At 40.8% G+C, this 8,835-nt stretch overlaps 1 pseudogene across 1 annotated transcript; it reads left to right on the top strand.

Annotated features, from left to right (window-relative positions):
- The first annotated feature begins 7,004 nt into the window (after positions 1–7,004).
- Positions 7,005–8,371, top strand: LOC309871151 (transcription elongation factor A protein 3 pseudogene; annotated as a pseudogene). The gene has a single exon. The product of its transcript is annotated as a transcription elongation factor A protein 3 pseudogene (transcript).
- Positions 8,372–8,835: the final 464 nt, after the last annotated feature.

Genomic DNA, 8,835 nt, shown 5'->3' on the forward strand with positions numbered 1-8,835 from the left:
AGATCACTAAGAACAATGTCAAGGAATTTGCCACCTATGTCTTCTTCTGAGACTGTTATGGTTTCAGGTCTTACATTCAAGTCTTTAGTCCATATTCAGTTAATTTTTGTGTATGGTGTAATAATTCAATTTCATTCTTTTGCATGTGGCTGTCCAGTTTTCACAACATCATTTATTGAAGAGACTGTCCTTTCTCTATTGTGTGTTCTTGGCTCCTTTGTCAGAAATTAATTGCCCATTATGTGCAGGTTTATTTCTGGACTCGCTATTCTGTTTTCTTGATTTGTATGTCTGTTTTTATGCCAATACCATAGTGTTTTGATAACTATGGCTATGAGCCTGTATTTCTCTCTCCCACTCCCCCTGCTTGTGTTCCCTCTCTTGCTGTCTCTCTCTATCAAATCAATCAATCAATAAAAACGTTTTGATAAGGGTTGCATTGAATCTTTAAATTGCTTTGGGAACTATGGACATTTTAATAATATTAATTCTTCCAATCCATGATCATAGACTCTCTCTGTTTATTTGTGTCTTCTTTAGTTTCTTTCATCAAGGTCTTATAGTTTTTTTAAAATTTTTTTTTATAATTTTTAATTTTTTACAGCTAAAACATTTTATTTTTAATACAGTTAATTTACTCATAAAAACATTCTAAAAATGTACAATTTTTACTTTTTAACAAAATGTAATAGAACATAAAAACTTCAAAAACAATACTTAACATTTACAATTCAAAATCAAATTACAAAATATTTAATATTTACAAAACTATATCTTTTAAAATATTTATAAAATTACATGTAATTTTATAAAATTGACATAAAAGAATCTCTCAAAAAATGGGAGAATTTTTCTTCATTCTGTCCAGTATAAACTGTGAAGATTCTTAAGTACATGAGGTCTTTGGTTTCAGTGTCAAAGCCTTCATTTTTGTCCATGTAAGAATTTAAATGAATGTGAAAGCCTTGTTACAATCCCTTGTATTGACTGTGGAAGAGCACTGAGCTCCCCTCCCCCCGGAACAGTGTAATCAAGTTGACCTTTGTCTGGCTCATTCTCTTCTCTACTCCTGGGATTCCAATAATGTGAATATTATTCTGCTTGACATTGTACCTTAGGTGCCTTCACTTTTTAAAATTATTTTTTGTTTTGCTGCTCTGTCTGGGTGAATTCTACTGTTTTCTTTTCCAGTCTTCTGGTCCATTCTTTTGTTTTATCTATTCTACTGTTGAATAGCTCCAGTGTATTTTTTTTTTCAGTTCAGTTATTGTATTTGTTAGCTAACTTCTGTTTAGTACTTTCTTATATTTTCTATTTTTTTTTTTTACTGAAGTTCTATTCATTCTTTTCCTGAGTCTTTCAAGTATTTTAGGACCATTATTTATATCTGTGTAAGGTCTTTTTTCTGAGGTTTTGTCTTATTCTTTTGTTTGGAACATTCTTCTGTCTCTCCATTTTGTCTGACTCTCTGTGTTTGTTCCTATGGACTTAGGATATCGGTTACCTCTTCCAGTCTTGAAGGAGTTGCCTTGTGTAAGAAATGTCCCACAGGGGTCAGAAGCACTATTACCCATGAGACCATGGCCAGGCACTCAAAGGAAATCCTGTGTGTCTGAACAAGCCTGCCTGCTGTAGTGGCCTGTAGCAGCAGCACAGGGTGGGTAGGACTCCTGCCCAGCCTGATTGTGCTCACAACAATAGTTGTGAGTTAGGTTCTCAGTGGGGCATGCCCTCTAGTGCTAGGAGGTTTGAGGGAGAGTTCCAAAATGACACTAACCAGCACCTGTGTTAGCGAGTTAGAATGAGATCACAAAATGGTGCCAGCCATTATCTGTATCTCTGGAGAGTGTCATTACTACAAGATCCTGCCTTCTTGGCAGATGCCAGAAGATTATTAAGTGGGTCACCTTCACATATGCTCTAGGTGTCTTCACATATGTTCTAGGTGCTTTTGTGCTGGGTCCTGGAGGAGATAAGTCTGTGCATGAACCCTTTAAGGGCAGGATCTCCATTTTCTATAGTTCTGTGATTATCCTGTATATAATCCCTGTTGGCTTCCAAAGCCAGTCATTCTGGGATCTTTCCTCTCCTATGCAGGATCTAGGGGTTGGCTTGTCTGATGTGGAGCACATACTCTTTGCCTCTCAGAGAAGAGTTCTGTATTTTGGAGAAGCCCCTGATTGTGGGTTACTGCATCTGGGTGGGTTTCTTTCTTTATTTCTTTTTTTAAAAGATTTATTTATTTGAGAGAGAGAGAGAGAGAGAGAGAAGAAGAAGAAGAAGAAGAAGAAGAAGAAGAAGAAGAAGAAGAAGAAGAAGAAGAAGAAGAATGGAGAGATTGAGTGAGTGGGAGAGGTGTAGAGGGAGGTGGAAAGGGAGAGAGAATCTCCAGCAGATACCCCACTGAGCACAGAGCCCAACATAGGTCTTGATTTCATAACCCTGAGATCATAACCTGAGCTGAAACCAAGAGTTAGACACTTAACCAAATGAGACATCCAGGCACCCCTGGGGTGTTGTTTTGTTTTGTTTTGTTTGTTTGTTTTTTTCACAAGCATTTGTCTTTTTGTTGTGGAAAATCTAGTTTTCAGAGGAAATTATTCTATATATAGTTTTAAATTTGTTGTGTCCAACATAACAGGAGGAGGTAATTTCAAGACCTTTCTACTCACCATTTTGAACCACCCCCCAGTGAATTCTTTTAAAGCAAAATGGATTTCGCATGCTTATAGCCACACTCTCCTGACTGATATATTTTACCACAAACAAGTGCCTTATAACTTGTGGCCATGACATTGGCTAAGAGATTTTTTCCCAGACTTTTCATGTCTTGTTAATGTAATGCACATTGTCTTTAATATGGTTTGGGGGACCACATTATGACATACATTGTCAGTGGCCTGCCCTTACCTCCGTAGTGCAGACTCACACACACCAACACCTGCATTCCTCTGACTCCTAAACCTGGAGCCCCAGACTTTGTAGGGCAGAAACAACTGTCCTTATTAAACGTTTTCTAAAGTCCTGACCCACAGAGTCTGTGAATATAATGAAACCATGCTTCACATCATTAATTTTGGGATGATTTACTGTGCTGAACTAGTAACTGGAACATGTGGAGTAATACCTGGGAGCAGGAAGAGAATCCCTGTTGGAGGGCCTATAATGAGCAGTCACAGAGTAGCAAGACCAAGGAAACATTGGGATAGAGCAAAGGTCCCTGGGTAGGAAGTGTCATAGCTTAAAATAACACAGTCTGTGGCCAGGCTGGGCTAGTGCTCAGTAGTTACCCCACAGAATCTAGACTTTTTCAAATATTTTATTCAGTGAGGGATGGGAGTTGCAGCACCAAGCTAGCCTGTGTGGCTGAACTACATTCTTTATTACGAGAATGCTAACATAAACAATTGATTGCAAAGAGCCTGTGGTTTGGTGTAACCCCTGAAGCAATTTAATTCCTTAGGTTCAAAACCAAAAGTGACATACAAATTACTCTTTCTCATATCTTTCCCTTTATTGAAATGGAAGTTGTACATCTAATTCTGATGTTTTTTTTCTGGTGTCTCAAAGCAAGGATTTTGTCCAGCAGTAGCTGATGGGAGAAACCATAATCTAATGATATGTGCCTGGCTCTCCTGTGTGGGTGGGATGCTCTACAGGAGCCTTATTTAAAGCTGGATGGGTGCACACTGCTTTCCTTGCACAGGCAGAGGTAAAGGGAGAAACCCATCCATTCATTCCCCTAGAATTGCTTCAGGAGTTACACCAAACAGCAGAGGCCCCAGATACTGAGATTTGTCTGAGACAGAGTAGGAAATGACCCCAGAGCAGAGTCCCTGGTAGGGGTAGTTCCACAGACCAGACAAGGGTCCTGTACATGCAGGTTTCTGATGGTTATAGTCATAATCCCTCGTGAGCAAGAGGAGTGGGTGCAAAGCCAGGTCTCCCTGCTTTTGGTAGGCAAGCCTCTTGAGGTCTCAGTTCTCATGAACAAATGTCTCTGAGCCACAGCGTTGTTGTGGGGACTAAGTGAGATGTATATAAAATTCTTTAATGTTCACAGGATATTTAATAGATGCCAGTCACATTCCAACTCCCTGTTTCCTTTTTAACATGTGAGGGCTGAGTGCAGACTATCAAGACTATGTCCTTCCCCCTGCTTGTGGTGGATGCACCATAAAACCCCAGGGCACTTGGAAAACAGTTTGTAGAACCATGGCCCTTCCTAACTTCCCAGTTGTTGAAAGTGAAAGCTGGAGTTCAGATGGCAAAGTGATTGTTCTTCCAACACATTTGAGAGTCACCTGGCTAGGTAATGTTGGACTCATACTTGACACACCCCTCGCTGGGCTGGGACTGGCATTGAGTCACATCCCTAAAATCTCCTTTGGGCTAATAAGTTAGCTTTGATCATATGCACATTAAGCTGCCTTTTTCATTTATATATAATATATCCATTTATTTATATATAATATATCCTATGTTCTAAGAACTTTTCTGGGTGCTTAGGGACAAAGTGGTAAGATAAATGAACAATAATCCCTGTCATGAAGGGTTTCATTCCAGTGAAAAAGGAGAAAGTCTGTAGACAAGACAAAATAGTAAAATGTACGGGATGTTAGGTGCTGAGAATAACTAGGGAAAAGGAAAGGGAGTGATGATGGAGGAGGGAGAGTTGGAGGAGGGAACACTGAAGTCATCTAGAGGAAGAGCATTCCAGGCAAAGCAACAAAAAATGCAGATAGATACCTACATGGCTTCAAGTATTATTTAATGGCTCTTGGTCACATTATTGTGGTGGTCATGGGTATGAGAAGATAAGCAATTGAGTGTTAAGGGAAGAAGATAAGCAGATGGGGCTCCAGGAGGCTGGTGAGAGGAGCATCAGAGACTGATGAGATGGGCAAAGGTCCTGCCCTTGGCCACTGTGCGGGCAGTAGAGAGTGGTAGCTTTGCCTAGGAGGTGAGTGTGATAGTGTCTAGCCTTACCAGTAGAATGGGCTCAAAGAAGCATAAGGTGACTGCTGCAGATGCGCAGGTTGCCACCCAGAAGCCCTCCCCTGACCACTGCAGTGCTCACAGCCTGACTGTTAATGCACCGTTATGTAGGGGTCACCTCTAGACCCTGAAGTCTGCCTCTGCTAGGGCACAGAATTGCGAAGTCCCTATTTCCGTGGACCTTGGCTACACTGTTCAAGATCAGCTGTATCAGTTATAAGCAGATATTGGGTTTCTGATGACGTGGATGGGTATGTCACATTTGGCATGCTTTAAGGGATGTGCTCTTTCCATACCCAGGCAGAAGTTTAGTTGGGTACCCTGTTGCTCATTTCCTCTGTCCCATGGTGGTGACCTTCAGTGTGAATTCACCCTCCCAGTTCTGATATTACTTCTACTCAGCTCTCAGTGGAATTTAGCTTATCCTGGCCTCCTCAGTATGTGCTCACCTTTTATTGTGAGTGCGATCCTTAGGAAGTGAGGGAATTGGGGGGGGAGGTGAGGCAGGAACAGTGGGGAGGGAATAGGAGGTATGCCAGCTGATTCCTGGGTGTGCCTGGCATGTTCAGAGAGGCCTTAAGAAGTTTCTGTGCCTCTTCATTCTTGACTTTGGAGAAGGATATGAGAAGAATATACCTGTACCTCCCATCCTCCATGGGTAAAAGTCCCCCTGCCCAGCCCTGACCAACGCCCCCACCCATGCATTATCCCTCCAGACTTTCAAAGAACCATGTGTGATTCAGATGCCCTAATGCTTCATCGACAACTGGGAAATCCTGGAGTGAGTTTAGAGGGGCAAGTTGTGAGTGGAGGGGTGCTGTCCCTTTGTGTTCCCAGGCAAGGAAGGGACAGAAGCCATTGGTGCAGCCTGCAGCAGCTATGGCAGCAGGGACCCAGCTCTAGACACAAGTTTCCATAGGCTGGGACCAGTTCCTGAGATGGGGACTAGAGGGGGATGATCTGGCTCAGCATTGTTTTGACACAAGGCTTCGTAAAGACAACACTGAGCACAAGTTGGGAAGTAGTCAACCCACATGATGGAATACACTACTAAAAATCTATCATTAATGGACATGGCAAACAGAAACATCATTCAGATCTAGTTAATATGGTCCTGGTATGAACTTGACCGATCCTTGAACATGGAGTTACTGGAACTGTGAGTGTAGGACAGTCAAGAGAAGTGTCTTCACTGTGGCCCTTTTATTTTTATTTTTTCATTTCTCCCATTTATTAAATAATAATTGGAAAATATAATTGTATATATTTGAAGTGATCACGGTGGTCCTTCTATCGCTCTGTTTCTGGGAAGTCCATGGGCTGCAATACCTCACAGGGTCTATTTCCACTGTATCTGAGATGAGGGATGAGTTGTGAGAACACGAACACACAACCTACACATGCACACACACTCACACATTCTTACTTATACTCTCACACACTCATACACACGCACACAGGAGTGTTAGATTGAATTCCTTATTTAATTAGCCAGCAAACAATGTTTTATCAGATTTAAGGGAGCCGTAGGATAGAGGATGGAGTGCTGCATAACTCCATGTAACGTTCCTTGGACCTGGCCTCTCTGGGCATTTAGCTGCAGGTGATTATCCAGTCTTGGTGAGGTCTTGCCAGATCTGGACAGCCCAGTTCCTTTTCTTTTTGTATATTTTGATCTTGACATAATTTAGGACTTAGAGAAAAGTTGCAGGTTTAGGATAATTAACTCATAATAAACCCCTTTACCCTCATTTACCATTGTTGACATTTGCCACACCATTTTCTGTGTGCATATCTAATGTTATTTTTTTTCTGACCTACTTGAGCAAAAGTTGGAATCATTGTGACTTTTACTCCCAAACATTCTGTGTATGTTCCCAAGAGCAAGAGCATATACATTCTTATTCACAGTATAATTATCAAAATTCAGTAATAAAATTTTTTATTGAAGTATAATTAATGTACAGTGTTTTATTAGTCTCAGGTATACAATATAATGATTCAACAATTCTATACATTGTTCATCAAGTGCTCATCAAGATAAGTGTATTCTTAATTCCTTTTATTTAAGTTTACCCCACCTGGCATTGTGCACTAACATGGGTGAGGAAGAGGAGCTGCTAAGGATTGCCAGAAAGCTGGCAAAGATGGCCAGGAAGAACATGGAATGGGCCCTTGATTTTCTGAAGAAGCTGAGAAGCTATCAGATGTCCATCTAGCTACTCCAGACAATAAGTATTGGAGTCACCATTAATGAAATCTGCAAGTTCTGGTCAAAGAGGTAGTGTCTGTGGCCAAAGTCCTCATCAAAAACTGGAAGCAGCTGCTATACTCACCTGGGCCCCCCAAAGGAGAAAAAAGAGAGGAAAGGAAAGGGAAAAAGGGCTTGACTGTTCTGACTGGAAGTCAGAGGCAGGACTTTCTCCACCAAGGAAAAAAATAAGGTAGGAGTCTAAAGACAGAAGAGACTCTGTGGACTCCAAGACTTCAGCTACCTTCTTTCCAAAAAGGCCATTGGCAGAAAGATCAAAGTGCAGCAAATCAAAAGCAGAGAGTCCCAAAACCCCCAGCAGTCCCTCAAACCCTTCCCTCCCATCTTCTTCCTGATGCTCTGCTATCTCACAGGGGACTCTGTGTGGGACAAATGTGTGGAGATGCTCTCAGCAGCCTTGAAGACCAATGATGACTACAAGGACTATAGAGGTGACTGTGACAAGATGGTGTCAGAAATCAAAGATGATACCTACCAGGAGCTCAAGAACATGGACATGAAGTATTAGAACTTGGTACATGGTTGAATCAGCAACCTCAAGGACTAGGAACCCTAGCCTGAGGAGGAATGTGCTCAGGGGGGCCATCTCTGCTGGACTCATTGCCAAAAGTATGGCAGAGGAAATGGTCACTGATGAATTGAGGGAATTGAGGCATGACATGACCCAAAAGGTTACCTGTTAGCACCAGATAACCAAGATCGGCAGCACCACCACTGACTTCTTCCAGTGCAGCATATACAAGAAGCACAGTACCTAAAACCAGGTGCAGTTCATGCAGTACTGATGAGCCCATGACTACTTTTGTCTTATGCAATGAATGTGGCAATCACTGGAATTTCTGTTGATAGAAATGCCAGGCAGGAGTTAAGTGAACAAAGTGAGAAGAACAAAGATAAAGCACAAAGGCATTGTAGCTAGAGGAAAAATAAAAATTAAATTGAAGAAAAAAATTCCCTGTATTTTACTCATCCTCCTACCTACCTCCCCTTTGGCAGCCACCAATTTGTTGTCTGTATTTAAGAGTCTTCTTTACTATTCATCTATTTTTTTTCTTTGTTTGTTTTGTTTTTTAATTTCCACATATAAGTGAAATAATGTGCTATTTTTCTTTCTCTGACTTATTTCACTTAGCATTATAGCCTGTAGGTCCCTCCATATTATTGCAAATGTCAAGAGCTCATTCTTTTTATTGTTGAATAATATTCCATAATATTTATAGATATCACATCTTCTTTATCCATTCATTGGTCAGTGGACATATGGGTGCTTACATATCTTGGCTGTTGTAACAATGCTACAATAAACATAGAGGTGTATATATCTTTTCAAATTAGTGTTTTTGTTTTCTTTGAGAAAATACCCAGTGGTACAGTAATTCTAATTTTAAATTATAATTTTTTGAGGAAATTCCATCTCTTTTCTTCAGTGGCTGCAGTAGTTTACATTTCCCACCAAGAGTGTAAAAGGGTTCCTCTTTCTCTGCATCCTTGTCAACACTTGATTTTCTTTGGAAACATGTCTATTCATATTCTCTGTCAATTTTTTTTCTTCTGTCCATTTTTAA

Source organism: Mustela nivalis (assembly GCF_964662115.1).
Source record: "Mustela nivalis genome assembly, chromosome: 8".
Taxonomy (NCBI): Eukaryota; Metazoa; Chordata; class Mammalia; order Carnivora; family Mustelidae; genus Mustela; species Mustela nivalis.